Source organism: Ranitomeya imitator, chromosome 4 (assembly GCF_032444005.1).
Source record: "Ranitomeya imitator isolate aRanImi1 chromosome 4, aRanImi1.pri, whole genome shotgun sequence".
Lineage (NCBI taxonomy): Eukaryota > Metazoa > Chordata > Amphibia > Anura > Dendrobatidae > Ranitomeya > Ranitomeya imitator.
Window position 1 is genome coordinate 452,518,367 of NC_091285.1, and position 20,497 is coordinate 452,538,863.

General features: G+C 45.0%; 1 protein-coding gene across 2 annotated transcripts in view; it reads left to right on the forward strand.

The window, feature by feature from the left end:
• Window positions 1-20,497, forward strand: part of LOC138676453 (long-chain fatty acid transport protein 2-like) — a 180,308-nt gene that overhangs the window by 8,553 nt on the left and 151,258 nt on the right. The window lies entirely within an intron of this gene.

Genomic DNA, 20,497 nt, shown 5'->3' on the forward strand with positions numbered 1-20,497 from the left:
CAAAGAGAGGGGGAGACCGTGACGCAATATATGAATGCACTGCAGGAGCTTCATGCTGCCCTTATTCGGAAGGACGGCGTAGGTGTGGGATCAATTGACGTTGTGCTGCTATACCAACTGGTGACAGGCTTGCGAGATCTGTTGATGAAACAGGCCCTGCAAGAGCGCATGCACGTAAAGCCAGATATGACCTTCTCTGAGGTCGGGAGTGAGGCACGCACGTGCAAGCAAGAGCAAGGGGTGGTAGTGCCAGTGGGAAAGGTATGGAGCGGGGAGGTAACAGCCCCTCAATGGGTAGAAGACTTGGAGAATGAGGTTAAACTGGTCCGTGAGGAAGTGGCTGATTATAAGAAGACCCCTGCTGCAGAGTACTGTCCTCCGGTGCGAGAAAGAGAGACCGCCCCCCAAAGTAAGTCTAGTGCCGCTCGGCGAAGAAGACTGCCGACATGCTACAACTGCGGACCACCCAGTCAGAATGAAGAGGAGATGACATGGACCCGCGATTCCCGGTTGAAGATAAGAAGAATCTGGGAAGAGATTGAGAGTCTGGGGAAAGCCCTGACTGCTGTTTTGGGGACCAGCGGCATACCCCGAGGTAACGTGCGGAAGCAGCCAGAAAAAGATAGCGGAGGGGTGCGTAGCATGAAGAAGGCTTCAGTGGTGGCCCCAGAGTGTAACTCCGTATCCTGGGGTGAAGTGCAACCGCAGATGAGGGATGTCTCCCGCCGAGGTCGACAAGTCAGACTAAAGCCCCCTCCAGACAGACGCCGACAAGAGTGCTGGTCATGCAGAAGGGTGGGACACATGTCCAGAAATTGCCCTACCTGAGAAGAGCGGTGGCAGAGATCCGCTCACCCCTCTGAGAGTCCTGCTAACTGGAGGGAACGTCGCCCTTGGAAGGAGTGGTACAGCAGGAAGAGAAGAGCCCAACCTAGTGCAAGACAGTACTACAATGTCAGATGCCCAGGAGAAGGGGAGAAAGTGCTAAGTGTTCCTGCGATGCTCATTTTCAAGGTCCTAGTCGATGAGAAGGAGGAACCACTGATGTCGTTCCCTGAGGTGAAGGGTGAGCTGGCTGTCAGCTCACAAGATCCTGATCGGACAGAGGAAATGGAACAGCTGTGTGAGACGGCGTGTGGCTGAGAAGCCCTGGGAAGTGATGCCTGCAGAGCCCGGCGCAGATGACGAAGAGTCCGGCCTGCATGGTCTTAATTCATCTGATTCTAGTTTCGACGAGAGTGCTCCTGTCAAAGTGAAGGGGAGCTATGGAGAAGAATTACTTGTACTAAGCCCCCAGACTGAGGAGCCCGGGCAAGAAGTCCCTAAAGTTTCCGATAACGACAAGGAAAAGGACGAATTGTCTATGCAAGCATATGCTAGCGGCAAAGCCAAAAAGAAGAGGACAGTGGATGCTGTTGTAAACTCTAATGTGACAACACAAGATTCGCCTGAGGAGCTATCTTCTATGGCTGCCGACGAAGTAGAGGAAGAATATCTCAACCTGACTGCTGAACAATTCCTAGCCCATTTAGTTTGGCAGTATATGAAAGAAGAAAGGCAGAAGGAGATGCGAGAATTGCAGTTATCTGACTCCCCTCAAAAGATCAAAGAGAACCACGAAGAGTCCTCGGCCGTGTAATGGCGAGCTTCAAGAGAGGGGGAATGTAAGGAGGTTGCTTTCCCTGCTCCTTACCTGGAACCACTTAGTCAGACAGCTGGGTTGTCAGGGGGAAGACTTTCTGCCCTGGACAGAATGGGCCATGTGACTGCTGGGGACAGAGAGGAAGAGAGGGGGGTGTGGTCAGAAAAGAGCGGGAGAGCAGAGTGCGCAAGACAGAGGGGACAGCGCACCAGACAGAGAGCAGGCTGCAGCGCCGCACTCCCCGAAAGAGCGTGCTCCCCGTGAGGGCACTGAGGCTGAGATACCAGCCGTAGTGGAGGCTGGATGTGAGAGTGTAGACTTGGAAGACTCCGTAATCAGAGAAGACGTATCCCCTGACAGTGACCTGAGCGCGCAGCCCTGGTGACCGCAGTGACAAGCCAGGACCCCTGAGTATGACAAGTAAACTGCTCAGTGTGTGTGTAGCATTGCTACTGCAGAAAGCCTGCCAGCTTGATATACAGAGACTCACAGCAGAGTGGCTGAGTTACTTCCTGCTCCCAGCTTCACTGGGAAAAAAGACTGCAAAAGACTTAACCCCAGAGTCTCCAGTTCCCAGGAGACAGAGGAGAGACTTCAGGATCTCAAGCTCTGCTGGTAACTGTACCCACGTTGGTATTAGGACCCTCCAGTCAGGACCTCCCTGGACTGATAATTCGAGTTAACACTCGTTAACTCTTTTGATTCCGCTTAACTGTTTACTGTTTTATTTATCTCTATTAACCCCCTGTTTATTTCCTGAGAGGTGAATCTTACTCCTGTTAATAAATTCCCCTCAACAGTTGGTCTGTCTGTTCCGTGGTGATATACTCAACCCTGAACCCTATTACACCATCTCCCATAGTAAATAACTGGATGCAGATTATCCCATCTCTCTGCCCTAAATATCTGGATGCAGATTGTCCCGTCTCTCCCTTTTAAATAGCTGGATGCAGATTATCCAGTATCTATCATGTAAATAGCTGGATGCAGATTATCCTATCTCTCCCCTTTAAATAGCTGGATGCAGATTATCCCGTATCTCTGCCCTAAATAGCTGGATGCAGATTGTCCCATCTCTCCCCAGTAAATAGTTGGATGCAGATTATCCCATCTCTCCCCTGTAAATAGCTGGATGCTGATTGTCCCATATCTCCCCAGTATATAACTGGATGCAGATTATCCTGACTCTCCCCTGTATATAGCTGGATGCAATTTATCTCATCTCTCTGCCCTAAATAGCTGGATGCAGATTATCCCGTCTCTCCTCAGTAAATAGCTGGATGCAGATTATCCCATCTCTCTGCCCTAAATAGCTGGATGCAGATTATCCCGTCTCTCCCCAGTAAATAGCTGGATGCAGATTTTCCCATTGCTCCCCTCTAAATAGCTGGATGCAGATTAACCCGTCTCTTCCCAGCAAATGCTGGATGCAGATTATCCCATCTCTTCCCCCTGAATAGCTGGATGCAGATTATCCATCTCTCTGAACTAAAAAGCTGGATGCAGATTGTCCCATCTCTCCCCAGTATATAGCTGGATGAAGATTATCCTGACTCTCCCCTGTATATAGATGGAATCAATTTATCCCATCTCTCTGCCCTAAACAGCTGGGTGCAGGTAATCCCGTCTCTCCCCTCTAAATAGCTGGATGAAGATTAACCTATCTCTTCCCAGTTAAGGGTATTTGCACACGTTGCGGATTCTCTGCGGATCCGCAGCGTTTTTTGAGGTGCAGAAACGCTGCAGATCCGCAATTGATTTACAGTACAATGTAAATCAATGAGAAAACAAAAATGCTGTGCACACTTTGCAGATTATCCGCTGCGGAAACGCTGCGGTTTAAAAGAAGTAGCATGTCACTTCTTTTTTGTGAATCTGCAGCGTTTTTGTACCCAGTCCATTATAGAAAACCGCAGGGGTAAAAACCGCAGAAAATCCGCAAGAAAACCGCAGCAAAAACACACAAAAATGCTGCGGAACCGCACACAAAAATACGACAAATCCGCAGGTGCGTTTTCTGCTTGAAGAGGCAGAATCCGCACCAGAAATTCCTAAGGCTAATCCGCAACGTGTGCACATAGCCAAATAGCTGTATGCAGATTATCCCATCTCTCCCCTCTAAATAGCTGGATACAGATTGTTTCATCTCTCCCCTCTAAATAGCTGGATGCAGATTATCCCGTCTCTTCCCAGTAAATAACTGAATGCACATTATCCCATCTCTCTGCCCTAAATAGCTGGATGCAGATTATCCTGACTCTCCCCTGTATATAGCTGGATGCAATTTATTATTATTATTTATTTATATAGCACCATTGATTCCATGAGAAGGGGTTACATACAAGTTACAGATATCACTTACAGTAAACAAACTAACAATGACAGACTGATACAGAGGGTCGAGGACCCTACCCTTGGGGGCTTACATTCTACAGGATTATGGGGAAGGAGACAGTAGGTTGAGGGTTGCAGGAGTTCCGGTGTTGGTGAGGCGGTAGCTTCGGTAGTGATGAGGAGGCAGCAGGGTCAGTGCAGGCTGTAGGCTTTCCTGAAGAGATGGTTTTTCAGGTCCCATCTGAAGGATCTGAATGTGTTTGATAGTCGGACGTGTTGGGGCAAAGAATTCCAGAGGATGGGGAATATTCCGGAGAAGTCTTGGAGGCGGTTGGATGAGGAGCGAATAAGTGTGGAGGAGAGAAGGAGGTCTTGGGAGGACCGGAGATCACGTGAGGGAAGATATCAGGAGATTAGTTCAGAGATATATGGAGGAGACAGGTTGTGGATGGCTTTGTAGGTCAGTATTAGTAATTTGAACTGGATACGCTGAGGGAATGGGAGCCAGTGAAGAGATTTGCAGAGGGGGGAAGCAGAGGAGTAGCGAGGAGAGAGATGAATTAGTCGGGCGCAGAATTAAGGATGGACTGGAGAGGTGCAAGGGTGTTAGCAGGGAGGTCACAGAAAATGATGTTGCAGTAGTCAAGGCAGGAGATGATGAGGGCGTGCACAAGCATTTTAGTAGATTGACAGTTGAGGAAAGGACGGATTCTGGAGATATTTTTGAGCTGGAGGCGACAGGAGGTGGAAAGAGCTTGGATGTGCAGTTTGAAGGACAGGGCAGAGTCGAAGGTTACTCCAAGGCAGCGGACTTCCGGTATGGGGGAAAGCATGATGTCATTGATTGCGATAGATAGGTCAGTTAAGGAAGATCTATGGGATGGAGGAAAGATGATGAGTTTAGATTTGTCCACATTGAGTTTGAGGAAACGAGAGGAGAAGAAGGAGGATATGGCTGATAGGCACTCTGGGATTCTGGTCAGCAGAGCGGTGACGTCTGGGCCAGAGAGGTAGATCTGAGTGTCATCAGCATAGAGGTGGTACTGGAATCCATGGGACTTTATGAGTTGTCCCAAGCCAAGTGTATAGATTGAGAAGAGTAGGGGTCCTAGAACAGAGCCTTGGGGGACTCCAACAGAGAGAGGGTGGGATGAGGAGGTAGTGTGGGAGTGGGAGACGCTGAATGTGTGGTTGGAAAGGTACGAGGAGATCCAGGATAGGGCGAGGTCTTTGATGCCAAAGGAGGAGAGGATCTGTAGTAAGAGGCAATTTATTTCATCTCTCCCCCCTAAATAGCTGGATGCAGATTATCCCGTCTCTTCCCAGTCAATAGCTCGGTGCAGATTATCTCATCTCTCCCCTCTAAATAGCTGGATGCAGATTTTCCCATCTCCCCTAGTAAATATCTGGATGCAGATTGTCCAGTCTCTCCCATTTAAATAGCTGGATGCAGATTGTCCAGTATCTAACATGTAAATAGCTGGATGCAAATAATCCTATCTCTCCCCTTTAAATAACTGGATGCAGATTATCCCATCTCTCTGCCCCTAAATAGCTGTATGCACATTGTCCCGTCTCTCCCCTCTAAATAACTGGATGCAGATTATCCCATCTACCCCAGTAAATAGCTGGATGCAGATTATCCAGTATCTACCATGTAAATAGCTGGATGCAGATTATCCCAACTCTCCCCTGTACATAGCTAGATGCAGATTAACCCATCTCCCCCAGTAAATAGCTGGATGCAGATTATCCAGTATCTACCATGTAACTAGCTGGATGCAGATTATCCCAACCCTCCCCTGTATGCGACGCCCCAGTGTCCTGGTCGTCGCAGTGATGTCATTATCCTTTCAGGGGAGAAGTGACGTCATGTCTGAAGGCAATGAAAGACAACCACATTCAGGTATTACACACATGCAACATGTTCACACTCCAGACCAGAAGGGGGAGCTCTAAGCCTGTTTAGGGTGAACGCCCCTATTTAACCCCTTCATGACCTTGGGATTTTTCGTTTTTCCGTGTTCGTTTTTCACTCCCCTCCTTCCCAGAGCCATAACTTTTTTATTTTTCCATCAATTTGGCTATGTGAGGGCTTATTTTTTGCGGGACGAGTTGTACGTTTGACAGACATCATTGGTTTTAGCATGTCGTGTACTAGAAAACGTGAAAAAAATTCCAAGTGCGGTGAAATTGCAAAAAAAGTGCAGTTCCACACTTGTTTTTTGTTTGGCTTTTTTGCTAGGTTCACTAAATGGTAAAACTGACCTGCCATTATGATTCTCCAGGTCAGTATGAGTTCATAGACACCTAACATGACTGTTATTTTTTACCTAAGTGGTGAAAAAAAATTCCAAACTTTGCTAAAAAAAAATAAAAATAAAAATTGCGCCATTTTCCGATACTCGTAGCGTCTCCATTTTTCATGATCTGGGGTTGGTTGAGGGCTTATTTTTTGCGTGCCGAGATTACGTTTTTAATGATAGCATTTTGGTGCAGATACGTTCTTTTGATCGCCCGTTATTGCATTTTAATACAATGTCGCGGTGACAAAAAAAACGTAATTCTGGCGTTTCGAAATTTTTTCACGCTACGCCGTTTAGCGATCAGGTTAATGCTTTTTTTAAATTGATAGATCGGGCGATTCTGAACGCGGTGATACCAAATATGTGTAGATTTGATTTTTTTTTTAATTGATTTATTTTGATTGGGGCAAAAGGGGGGTGATTTAAACTTTTATATTTTTTTTATTTTTTTCACATTTTTTTTTTCCTTTTTTTTGCTTTTGCCATGCTTCAATTGCCTCCATGGGAGGCTAGAAGCAGGCACAACGCGATCGCCTCTGCTACATAGCAGCAATCTGCTGATCGCTGCTATGTAGCAGAAATGGAGGTGTGCTGTGAGCGCCGACCACAGGGTGGTGCTCACAGCTACCGGCGATCAGTAACCATAGAGGTCTCAAGGACCTCTATGGTTACAATTGAGAAGCATCGCCGACCTCCGATCATGTGACGGGGGTCGGCGATGCCGTCATTTCCGGCCGCCCAGCCGGATGCGGTAGTTAAATGTCGCTGTCTGCGTTTGACAGCGGCATTTAACTAGTTAATAGGTGCGGGCAGATCGCGATTCTGCCCGCGCCTATTACGGGCACATGTCAGCTGTTCAAAACAGCTGACATGTCCAGGCTTTGATGCGGGCTCACCGCCGGAGCCCGCATCAAAGAGGGGCTTCTGACCTCGGACGTACTATCCCGTCCAAGGTCAGAAAGGGGTTAACATCCTGATCTGGAGGGAAAGGGTTCAGTTCCTGTCAGGAGACAGAAGGAGAGGAGCTCTGCTGGCATGACGTGCTGTAACTCCTGGGAAAAGACAATAAAAGGTGAACATACTGCAGAGAGTGTGCAAGAAAGCAGAGCACAGGAAAGAAATACCAGAGGGAGATCAGCCAGGAACAAGCTGCTCCTTTCTGAAGCGCAGGAGCTGGTAGCCAGGGACACCGAGGGAGCAACTGTCTCTAAGCCTTGCTCCAGAGACTGGCGGGGCAGTCAATTCCAAGTTGGCTGTCCGACCTAAATACCTAAGAAGACACGGTGGCAACTTGTGCGGGTCGGGGCGTCTCTATGGTCCCTATAAACAAGCCTCAGGCCATCAGTCATACGGGTGTTGAGTCCTCTTCCGTCCCTGGCTTCCTGGATTGAGGAATCCAAGTAAATGACACGCAGCACAAAGGTTGTGTGTTCATAAACAGGGGTAGCCCCGGAGCACGCCTGCCTCACTGGGCGCTGCCCCTTCTTTATATAGTAAGAAGTTAGGCATTTACAGACATGCGCACAAGCGCTCATATTTCATAATCACTTACAAAGCAAATCTATACTAGTGAAAAGTTACAATATCTGGTATGTGGGTGAAAGGCTACAATATCAAGGAGAAATGCGCGCGTGATTACTTCTATAAAAGGAAATGTCAAGTTTGCTGTGCAGAAGCAGATTTCATCTGGGAGACAAAATGGATCCTTTGGTTCAGTCTGGTCTCCACAATTCCCCCCTTTGACATATTCTTTTATAATTTGTCATAAATTTTTGCATGAAGCTTGTGCATTTTCTTCTTTATGCGGCAGTATACTAAAATATAAAAGAAAATTAGTACGGCAATAATAAACTTTATACTCTTACACAAAATTTATTTGTGCATACTGAGATACCCTTGAGTACAATCTTGAATAACACATATATGATTACAATAATCATAACTATATGTATTATGCTCTGCATAATCCCGGCAACCCACCCACCGATCCCTCTGAACCAGTTGGCTGGGTTAAGAAAAGAAAAGGTATCTGACCACCAGCTATCCTTATTCTGGTCATTGTCTTTGTCATACTGATCTCTGAGTCGTTGTACGTCCTTTAATTTGAATGTCATACTCATAGTACTATTCGGGTCTATATAATGACAGCAGGTGGGTCCAATGATTTGACACATACCCCCTTGTGAGGCAGTTAGGTAATCCAATACCAGGGTATGTTGGTTGACGACTATTATAAGCTGATTCTGTACAGCTACACTAGTGTTTAGTATATCCAATATATCCCAGATCTGATCATCTAGATAATCCGTGGCTCTAACTAATTTATCCCACATTTGTGTTAACATAGGATAAATAAAAATGGTACTAGCAATTTTGTTGGGAATTCCCATTTGTACTATATGTGGCCTCCCCGAGGGACGTGGTGAGTTATCTGCAGCTTTTTTATATAGTGTGTGCTTGGGTACGGCTTGCATATTCACTTGTTTATTTGAAATTATGAATGTAGCCGGGGTTAGGCGTCCTAATGTACAAGTACCCTTTATACCTACGGGAAGCCATTTATATGCTCCTTCTCCGCATATCCAAAATGTACCTTCAGGCAGATCCCATAGAGCTGAGTGCTGCAATACCAATCTGTGAGCCAAATCCACAAAACTAGATACATTTTGAAGCATACACCAAGAGGGTTTTTGTCCCAAGGGGCTACAGTACCCGGCTGCGGGATTCCCACACACATGCATTCCGTTGACATACTCATCAGATTCATTACAAACCAGGTTCCCCGGCTTACTTGTACAACTGTTATCATCACCTTGGGGGAACAACTCAGAATGTTCCCATTTTCTATTATGTATGTATCTTTCCAATACTACAGGTTTGAAAGCATCAGAGGGAGGGGCGGTTGTACTGAAACTGAGCTGTAGATTTTCTGTGGGGACCTGTCCTAAATTAGTTAATCCAGTCTTATTCCTAGGGACCCAGGCTCCACCCTTATAGGCCAAATATTGTAGATGTGTACTACTCCCTGAGAGATTACCCTGCCACCAAGGAAATTCTACCCATCCCACAATCGGTATGGCGATTGTAGTATTCCATAGCCTAGTATTACCAGTTTGGTTGTTGGCCAGGTTGTCTGAACAATTAGGCCAAGCGAATATTTCTTCTGCTGATACGGGAACTGCTAGAAAAGGTATACTTGTGGCTGATACCGGCGAATGGGTACAGATCCAACAATCTGTCAGGGTTTGTGTATTGTTTAACAAGTCGTGCACTAATTTTCTATGATGTTGTACGAATCTATTGTTCAAAGGGGCTAAAGAATTTAGTCTTTCCCATGCCTTCGTTGTGGTTAACATTATTAACATCAATATCATGAGTTTTATACTGCTTTTTTGCAATGGCTTGCATGTATCCATGATGCCTTTCCTTCAAGCTTGACTGATGTAGGTGTTGTCAACAGGACTTGGAAGGGTCCATCAAATCTTGGTTCAAGAGCCTTTCTGGTGTGTCTTTTTATATAGACTTGATCACCTGGTTCCAACTTGTGACTTCCTTCAGTGTTGTCAGGATCTGGAAGGGAAGCAAAAACTTGTGCATGCACCTTAGTTAATTGTTTCTGAAGATTTTGCACATAGGAAGTCAGTGATTCAATATTTAACACAAGTTGCTGTGGAAAATAACATCCTAAATTGGCAGTCCTGCCAAACAAAATTTCATATGGAGACAGTTTAGTCTTACCCCTTGGGGTATTGCGTATTGCGTAAAGGGCCAGTGGAAGGCATTCTGTCCAAGGCTTTCCTGTTTCAGCCATGGCTTTCTGTATTTTTAATTTTAAAGTTCCATTCATGCGTTCTACCTTACCAGAACTTTGAGGATGATACGGAGTGTGTAACTGACTTTCAACACCCCACATTTTTAGTACATTTTGAAATATTTCTCCAGTGAAATGAGTACCCCTATCTGACTCGATCACTTCAGGGAGACCATAACGGGGCACCAGTTCGGTAACTAGCTTTACAGCAGTGTTTTTAGCTGAAGTCTTCCGAACTGGATAGGCCTCTGGCCACCCCGAGAACATGTCCACACACACCAACACATACTCATACCCATTACTCTTTGGCAGCTGGATAAAGTCTATCTGCAACCGTTGAAACGGGTAGAGAGGTCGGACGTGGTGCTTCATAGGGGTCTTTGCTGTCTGTCCGGGATTATGTGTCAGGCATATAGCGCATGCAGCACAATAGTCTCTTGCGTAGTTGCCAAAACCTGGAGCCAACCAGACTTGCTTTGCCAGTAGTGTCATTGCATTTGCAGACACATGCGTAGGGTGATGTAATCCACCAACTACTATCGGGTACCAGGCTCTAGGTAGACATATTAGTCCATTTTTCTTCCAAATTCCCTCTTGTTCTTCTGCCCCTTCCTTTTTCCACCTGTCCCTCTCCTCTTCTCCTGCATCTTCCTGTGCTTGTCTCAGTCTATCTTCAGTATTTTCCGTGGGATTTACAGTATGGACCTGTTGTAAGGGTTTGACTGCTGCTGCTTTGGCTGCTTTATCAGCCCTATCATTTCCCCTAGATTCCCTAGTGTCGAGTCTCACATGTGCAGCTACCTTGATTACTGCTACTTCTTTTGTTTCTTGTGCAGCCTCTAAGATCTGTTTGATCAGAGAAGCATGTTTTACAGGTTGTCCTGACGCTGTCATGTAACCTCTAGCTCTCCAGATTACTCCAAAATCAAACACAATACCATGTGCATACCTAGAATCAGTGTATATATTAGCTGTCTGATTCTCAGCTATTTTTAGAGCTTCAATCAATGCTGTTAGTTCTGCTTCTTGTGCAGATTGTTTCGGTGGAAGCGGTTCTGCTTTGAGAGTTTCAGATTCTGACACAACTGCATACCCTGTATGGAAGTTACCTGTGTCATCTGCAAACCTACTACCATCTATAAACAGCTCTAAATCTGGATTTTGAAGTGGTGTTTCGGATACATTGGGTAAGCCTACCGTTTCTTGTAAAATGAGCTCTGTACAATCATGTGTATCTGTAGGGAAAAAATTTGCGTGTGGATCAGTGTCCTTATTCCCCCCTTTAGACTCGAGAGGTAGCAGTGTAGCTAAATTGAGAGTCTAAAGCCTTGCAAATGTGATAATAGAGGGGAGCAGCAAAGAACACTGCAGCCGCAAATGTCTGGCCATGGAAATGTGTTTTGGTTGGACCTGGTTTAATATCCCATAAACATCATGTGTAGTTTGAACTGTGAGTGGATGCTCTAGGACAATTTCTGATGCTTTGTCCAACAATAGTGAGACAGCAACAACTACACGTACACAGGTTGGCGCTGCTCTAGCTACGGGATCTAACCTTGCTGAAAGATATGCAATTGGTCTTTGTTTCCCTGCATGCTTCTGGGTAAGAACTCCTGTAGCATGGGAATCAACTTCTGCAGCCATAAGCTGAAATGGTTTGGTGTAGTCTGGTAGCCCTAACGCTGGAGCTGAAACAAGGGCATCTTTTAATTGTTGGAACGAAATCTGACCTTCTTTTGTCAACAAATAAGGTTCACTTTTTACACAGTCATACAGTGGTTGCATTAGTTGACTGGCATGTATAATCCATTGTCTACAATGAGACACTATTCCTAAAAATGCTCGTAGCTGTTTATGATTTCTAGGCTCATTCATCTGTCTTATTGCTTCAGTTCTTTGAGGTGTAAGATGCTTTTTACCTTGAGAAATGCAATGACCTAGAAAGACCACTTTGGTCTGACAAACTTGTAGCTTTTGTCTATTCACTTTACACCCTTCTTTTTCTAGGAAACATAGTAAACTCACAGTGGACCTTTCTGCAGTTTCTAGATCTGGGCAGCAAAGTAGTAGGTCATCCACATACTGCAAAATTACTACCTGTGGTTCGGGTTCAAACCTCTGAAGGACTGTTTGTAGGGCATTTGAATAAAGAGTAGGGGAGTGTATCATTCCCTGTGGAAGGCGTGTCCACGCCAACTGTTTGCCCTTAAATGTAAATGCAAACAAATGCCAACTGTCTTGGTGTAAAGGAACCGAGAAAAATGCATTTGAAAGATCTATTACAGTAAACACTTGAGAACTGGCTGGTATCTGTGATAGTAACGTATGAGGATTGGGTACAACTGGGGTGATTGGATCTAGAACTTTGTTTATTTCTCTTAGATCATGTACCATACGATATTTGGGCATAGAACCCTTATCAAGAGTTCTCTTCTTGACTGGATACAGAGGAGTGTTAGCAGGTGATTGTATCTCTACCAAAACCCCTTTCTCTCTATATCCCTCTATCTGTTTTGTAATCGCTAGTTCCTGCTGGGCACTCACAGGGTATTGTCTGAGCTGTGGGAGAACAGTTCCTGGTTGCACAGATAGTTTTACAGGAGAGATATGCAATAATCCCACATCAGTGTCACCCTGTGCCCACAGTGTTTCTGGGACCGTTGAGAGGTCTAGATCTGTGGTGTACTCTTTTTCTTCAGTATAATCCTCAAAAGCCTGAATTCTGACATATTGTTCTAATGTTTCTGCATCATCAGGGATAGTCAGCATGACTGTGCCATCTTCCCTAAAATTGATGTTAGCTTCTAATTTCTTCAAGACATCAGTTCCCAACAAACATGTTGGGGCACCTCTGGCATACAAAAATCTGGATGCAAAACATTTAGGTCCTAATGAGACCTCTAGGGGCACAGTATATGGTAGTGTTCGAATTACCCCATCATAACCCTCAGCAAAAGTTGTTTGTTGTGAAATATCTTCCGGGTTTGGAAGAAAATCTTGATTCAAAATTGAGGAAGTTGCACCTGTATCTATCAAGAATGGAATCTCTCTCCCCCCTACATTCACCTGTATTATAGGTCTTCTAGCTGGTAGGGAAGTTTGTAACACATTGAGTCAATCTGAATCTGGTATGGGACCATCCACTATGGATGTCTGTTGGATGTCTGAGGGCTTATTCTTTGGTACAAATTTTCCTGATTTTATGTCTGCCTGCTTCTTTCTACATTCTCTCTGGAAATGTCCTGGTTTCTTGCAGTAATGACAGGGAAAATTATGTCTTGCCCTTCCACCTGTTGTGTTTGCTTGCGCTATTCTGACAGGCTTATGATTTTCTCTTAAATCCAACTCTATCCCTACGGCTTTTTGCCTGGCCAAGTGTGGGTCTTCCAAGGTTCTCCAATCAGGAGTTGCAGCCTTAAGTTTTTCCTTTACTTTTGGAGACAATCCATCTATAAAGGTTTTTGTAATTAACCTCATCATTCCTGGAGCGGTTAGATCTATTCCTTCATCTCTAAAATTATTCTCTACCCCTAGATAATATTCATCTACCGATTGTCCAGGTCTCTGAGCCACCACTCCCGTTGTTCCTCTCTGCCTCTGTTTCTGCCTCATGAAAACTATTAAATGGTCTACAAATTGTGTTCCTGATTCTATCGTTTGTAAGGCACCTTGTCCCGCTTGTCCCTCTTGTAGCTCCTGTCCCACCTGTGGCCTGTGTCCCTGTAGATGTGTTAGCAGTTCCTGGAAGAGACCAGGAGTCATTTTCATTCTACATAATTCCTCTCCATCTGCCCAGACTCCTGCATGAGTCTGCATAATTTGCTGTATATACTTTGCGAATCTAACTGGGTACTGGGTAGGATCTGGTGCATTATGTAGAAGAGACATTCCTTCAGCGGGGGACCAAGGGAAGTATTGTCGGGTTTGGTGATATCTAGTTGCCATTGCTCCATCTACACCAGTTTCTCTGAAGGGTTTCGGTACTATCCTAACAGGAGCTAACAATTGATGACCTCTGGGGGCCCCACAGGCAGAACATTCAGTTCTCCAGTCTGGATTCTGCTGGCCACAATTTTTGCACACCCATCCTTCCACCCCATTTAACCCAGGATATAAATTTGGTTTGGTTTGTCCTCCTTCAGAAGGTACAAATGGTTGAACATTCGGATCTAGGTAAGGAGGAGGAACTGAATGAGTCGTGGCACAACATTTTCCCGTACCCATACTCCATTTGGAAGTGTCTGGATCATACTTCCAATTCTCCTCTTTAGCTGTTTTTGAGACCTTTATCATACAGTGTATGATTTCTTCCCACCCATTGTCTTTGATAATTCCACCTCGTTCTTTACTCAGTCTTTCCCATTCAGTGCTAAACATAAGTGCTTCTGAAATTCCCAATTTTTCTCTTACCCTTCTGATCTGCCTTCTGACTGTCTTTCCACATCTTTCCTGTATGATATCTTTTGCTTCTACTTGTCCTAAGACGGATTTTGTCTGTTTATTTCCCATTTTTCTTTTCAATAATAGCTACACTTATCCTAGGTGACGTTTGGACAATCACCTCACTAGAGTGATGTCTCGTTGTCTTCTTTCCTAGGGAGCTAAGATATTGAAGGGCTGATTTGCTCCGTTCTTTCTAATGTGCAGAATAAACTTGATTCCTACAATGCACGCAAACAGGATCAGCAACACCAAACAGATCACCAAACTCTCCGTCTCTGTTATCATACTTGTCCCAGGCTCATGGACTCGTGTCCTGGGCTCATTCTATCAAACTCTTATCCAAAAATGAAGGAACAAGTTTCTCAAAGAGAGTCAAGCATGGGCGGAGGTCTCCCCGAAAGGATGCAACCACATGACCCAGTTAGGCTGACTTCACTAATAAGACTTGTCCTAACAATTTCGGCTTATTGTTCTACGTACTTTTATCCTTCTTTCATAACATGCCACAACCTTCACACTTGTTCACACACTGCCAGGGACAGGACTCATAAATCTATACAATATGGTAACCCGAGTGTTATAGGTATCTACTCACTACTAGACTAACCCAGCGTGACACGGCTCGTAGAGATCTTTCGGATAATACAGGGCAGATAAAAGAGAACTAATAATGTCTCTTACCTGGCCAGGTTTTTCAATTCATTTGCCGTCCATTATCCCAGATCTCCGTTGTCCGTATCCGTAGGTGAATCTCGAGTAGACACTCTCGCCTCGGGTCCCTGTTTCGGGCGCCAAGAAATGTTGAGTCCTCTTCCGTCCCTGGCTTCCTGGATTGAGGAATCCAAGTAAATGACACGCAGCACAAAGGTTGTGTGTTCATAAACAGGGGTAGCCCCGGAGCACGCCTGCCTCACTGGGCGCTGCCCCTTCTTTATATAGTAAGAAGTTAGGCATTTACAGACATGCGCACAAGCGCTCATATTTAATAATCACTTACAAAGCAAATCTATACTAGTGAAAAGTTACAATATCTGGTATGTGGGTGAAAGGCTACAATATCAAGGAGAAATGCGCGCGTGATTACTTCTATAAAAGGAAATGTCAAGTTTGCTGTGCAGAAGCAGATTTCATCTGGGAGACAAAATGGATCCTTTGGTTCAGTCTGGTCTCCACACGGGTTTGTCCTATCCACACCATCTGGGGGACAGAGAGGAAGAAATAACATCCAGAACATCTACAAGAGTTGTGAGGACCTTACCGAGAAGCTCAGCAGGGAGGTACTACAACACACAGGCGCTAGAAGGAAGGCTACTGATTTCCACCTGGATTAGGGGACTCTGGAATTGCCTTCAGACCGACCGGACTCTGCCTGCCCTGTCATCTGGCGCTCTGGGCTGAGGATACTATCTGAAGTTTTCAGTAAACAAGGAAAAAGACTGCAAACCTGTCTCCTCGTTCTTTACTGCACCTTGCCCATATATAAACTCTTTTACTGGACACCCCTGAGGGCCATGAACCGGGTCAGCCACCGTGACATCCCCAGAACCGCAGGACCCGATGCCGAGTACCCCATTGCCCTACTCTGGGGCAATCCATGCACATAGCTGGATGCAGATTATCCTGACTCTCCCCTGTATATAGCTAAATGCAATTTATCTCATCTCTCTGCCCTAAATAGCTGGATGCAGATTATCCCGTCTCTCCCCAGTAAATAGCTGGATGCAGATTATCCCATCTTTCCCCCCTAAATAGCTGGATGCAGATTATCCCGTCTCTTCCCAGTAAATAGTTGGGTGCAGATTATCTCATCTCTCCCCTGTAAATAGCTGGATGCAGATTATCCTGTCTCTTCCCAGTAAATAGCTGGATACAGATTATCCCATCTCTCCCCCTTAAATAACTGGATGCAGATTATCCCGTCTCTTCCTAGTAAATAGCTGGATGCAGATTATCCCATCTCTTCCCAATAAATAGTTGGGTGCAGATTATCTCTTCTCTCCCCTATAAGTAGCTGGATGCAGATTATCTTATCTCCCCTAGTAAATAACTGGATGCAGATTATCCCGTCTCTCTGCCCTAAATATCTGGATGCAGATTGTCCCGTCTCTCCCATTTAAATAGCTGGATGCAGATTATCCAGTATCTACCATGTAAATAGCTGGATGCAAATAATCCTATATCTCCCCTTTAAATAACTGGATGCAGATTATCCCATCCATGCTTGCCACAGCAAAACAAACCTACATCTCATCTCTCATATCCTCCCTGTCTCACAACCCCAAACAGTTATTCAACACCTTCAATTCTCTCCTCCGCCCCCCAGCACCTCCTCCCTCCCCACTCATCTCAGCTGAAGACTTTGCCTCATTTTTCAAGCAGAAGATTGAGAACATCAGAGACAGTTTTAGTATACAACCCCTAGAACCCTTCCTCCCAACTACCCAGCCCTCCACCTCCAAAACCAAATTCTCCACCATTACAGAAGACGGACTCTCCACTCTACTCTCAAGATCACATCTCACCACCTGTGCACTTGACCCACTCCCATCCCACTTCATCCCAAACCTCACCACAGTCTTCATCCCAACCCTAACCCATCTCTTCAACCTATCACTAACAACTGGTGTTTTCCCCTCAAGCTTTAAACATGCCTCAATCACAACTATCCTCAAATAGCCCTCTCTTGACCCATCCTATGTATCTAGCTATCGCCCTATATCACTTCTCCCCTTTGCCTCAAAACTACTGGAACAACATGTCCATCTTGAACTGTCCTCCCATCTATCTTCCTGCTCCTTCTTCGACCGCTTTCAATCAGGCTTCTGGTCACACCACTCCACTGAAACTGCCCTAACTAAGGTCACCAATGACCTATTACCCGCCAAGAGCAAGCGACACTACTCTATCCTCCTCCTCCTGGACCTGTCCTCTGCCTTTGACACAGTGGACCATTCCCTGCTGCTGCAGACCCTCTCATCCCTTGGCATTACAGACTTGGCCCTATACTGGATCTTGTCATACCTAACTGACCGGACATTCAGCGTCTCCCACTCACACACCACCTCCTCACCTCGCCCCCTATCTGTCGGAGTCCCGCAAGGTTCAATTCTAGGACCCCTGCTCTTCTACATTTACACCTTTGGCCTGGGACAGCTCATAGAATATCATGGCTTTCAGTATCATCTCTATGCTGATGACACACAAATCTACATCTCTGGACCAGATATCACCTCCCTACTAACCTGAATCCCTCAATGTCTGTCTGCTATTTCATCCTTCTTCTCCACTAGATTTCTAAAACTTAACATGGACAAAACAGAATTCATCATCTTTCCCCCATCTCACATGACCTCCCCAACGAACCTATCCATTACAGTAAATGGCTGCCCACTCTCTCCAGTCCCACAAGCCCGCTGTCTTGGGATAATCCTTGACACTGATCTCTCCTTCAAACCACATATCCAAACCCTTTCCACTTCCTGCCGCCTCCAACTCAAAAATATTTCACGGATCCGTACATTCCTAAACCAAGAATCTGCAAAAACCCTAGTCCATGCCCTCATCATCTCCCGCCTCGACTACTGTAACCTCCTGCTCTGTGGCCTCCCCTCTAACACTCTTGCACCCCTCCAATCTATTCTAAACTTTGCTGCCCAACTAATCCACCTGTCCCCCCGCTATTCCCCGGCCTCTCCCCTCTGTCAATCCCTGCACTGGCTCCCCATCACCCAGAGACTTCATTACAAAAGCCTAACCATGACATACAAAGCCATCCACAACCTGTCTCCTCCATACATCTGTGACCTCGTCTCCCGGTACTCTCCTGCACGCAACCTCCGATCCTCACAAGATCTCCTTCTCTTCTCCCCTCTTATCTCCTCTTCTCACAATCGCATACAAGATTTCTCTCGCGCATCACCCCTACTCTGGAACTCTCTACCACAACATATCAGACTCTCGCCTACCATCGAAACCTTCAAAAAGAACCTGAAGACCTACCTCTTCCGACAAGCCTACAACCTGCAGTAACCACCGATTGACCAAACCGCTGCACGACCTGCTCTACCCTCACCTACTGTATCCTCACCCATCCCTTGAAGATTGTGAGCCCTCACGGGCAGGGTCCTCTCTCCTCCTGTACCAGTTGTGACTTGTATTGTTCAAGATTATTGTACTTGTTTTATTATGTATACCCCTCCTCACATGTAAAGCGCCATGGAATAAATGGCGCTATAATAATAAATAATAATAATAATCTCTCTGCCCCTAAATATATGGATGCAGATTGTCCCGTCTCTCCCCTTTAAATAGCTGGATGCAGATTATCCAGTATATATCAAGTAAATAGCTGGATGCAGATAATCCTATCTCTCCCTTTTAAATAACTGGATGCAGATTATCCCATCTCTCTGCCGTAAATATCTGGATGCAGATTGTCCCGTCTCTCCCCTTAAATAGTTGGATTCTGATTATCCCATCTCTCCCCAGTAAATAACTGGATGCAGATTATCCTATCTCTCCCCCATAAATAGTTGGATGCAGATTGTCCCATCTCTGAGTTGTAAATAGCTGGATGCAGATTATCCCATCTCTCCCCTCTAAATAGCTGGATGCAGATTATCTTATTTCTCCCTTGTAAATAGCTGGGTGCAGTTCATCCCATCTCTCCCCAGTAAATAGCTTGAGTCAGATTATCCCCTCTTTTCTCTGTAAAGAGCTGGCTGCACATTTCCCCCGCTCTCCCCTCTCCTTTCTCCCAAAAGACCACATGTCCCCACAGACAGTGCAAGCTCCGCAGTCTTTGGGACACAGGTGGTTTCTTTCGGCGCGGACCTCCCTTCTGGTGCTAATTTTTGGCATGCTTTAACTATCATAAATATAATTACAAATGTATGCTTGTTTATCGCACATTGATACTTATGCTATTTATATGTTATTGAATATTGTTGGATTGTTAGCGTATTAATACCTGGTATTTTGTAATAAAGATCCAAACACTATTTTCTGCCACTTTTAGATTATGCATCGTCATTTGCTGAGCACTTTTATGAGACTATTTTGCACTAGTAGTTTTTGTCAGCTTTGCTTTTTGCTGTGATCATCTTTTTAACATTGTCTTTTGTCATTTTCTGTTTACAGTTGTATGTATTAATAAAAGGTTTGTTATATTTGAAGCACTTTAGACTCTTCTCTCTCGTATACAATAAATTGCTTTAGGGCTCATACTCATCAGCATTAAAAACAACGGTTCAATGTTGTTCCTGAAAAGTAAGACCAATGTCATGGGAGTACAAGGCTTATTTTCTCATCCGTATGACATGCATATGCAATCCCTATGCAATACATTTTTACAAACAGGAATTCTCCATGTAATTTCAAGCTAGTTTACTAACTAATAAAATAATCATAGATACAGAAAAAGATAGATAGATAGAAAGATAGATAGATAGATAGAAAGATAGAAAGCTATATAGACACATAATTAATTGTGTAAAAGAAAAAAATGAAGTGTGGTCCCCAGAATTTTAAATATCTCTCTGTGGGAAAGTCGACAACTGGGGGCTAATGTTTATAGCCTGGGAAGGGGGTAACAAACATGAAAATCCTAGGCTAATAACATCAACTCATACCTGTCAACTTAGCCTTTACTGGTTATTAAAATGGGGGACTGTCCCAAAAAAATGAAGTGGGGTCCCAACTATAGTTAATAACCAGCAAAGGCTAGGCAGACAGCTGTGGACTGATATTAATAGGCTAGTAAGAGGCTATGGAAGACCCAGCCATGACCTATTTTTAATGTCCTGGCAGAGGGAAGGAGGTTGTCACTCAGGATTTTACGGTACATGGCTCCATCCATTCTCCCATTGATGCGGTGAAGTAGTCCTGTGTCCTTAGCAGAGGAACACCCCAAAAACATAATGTTACCACCTCCATGCCTGACAGTGAGAATGGTGTTTTTTG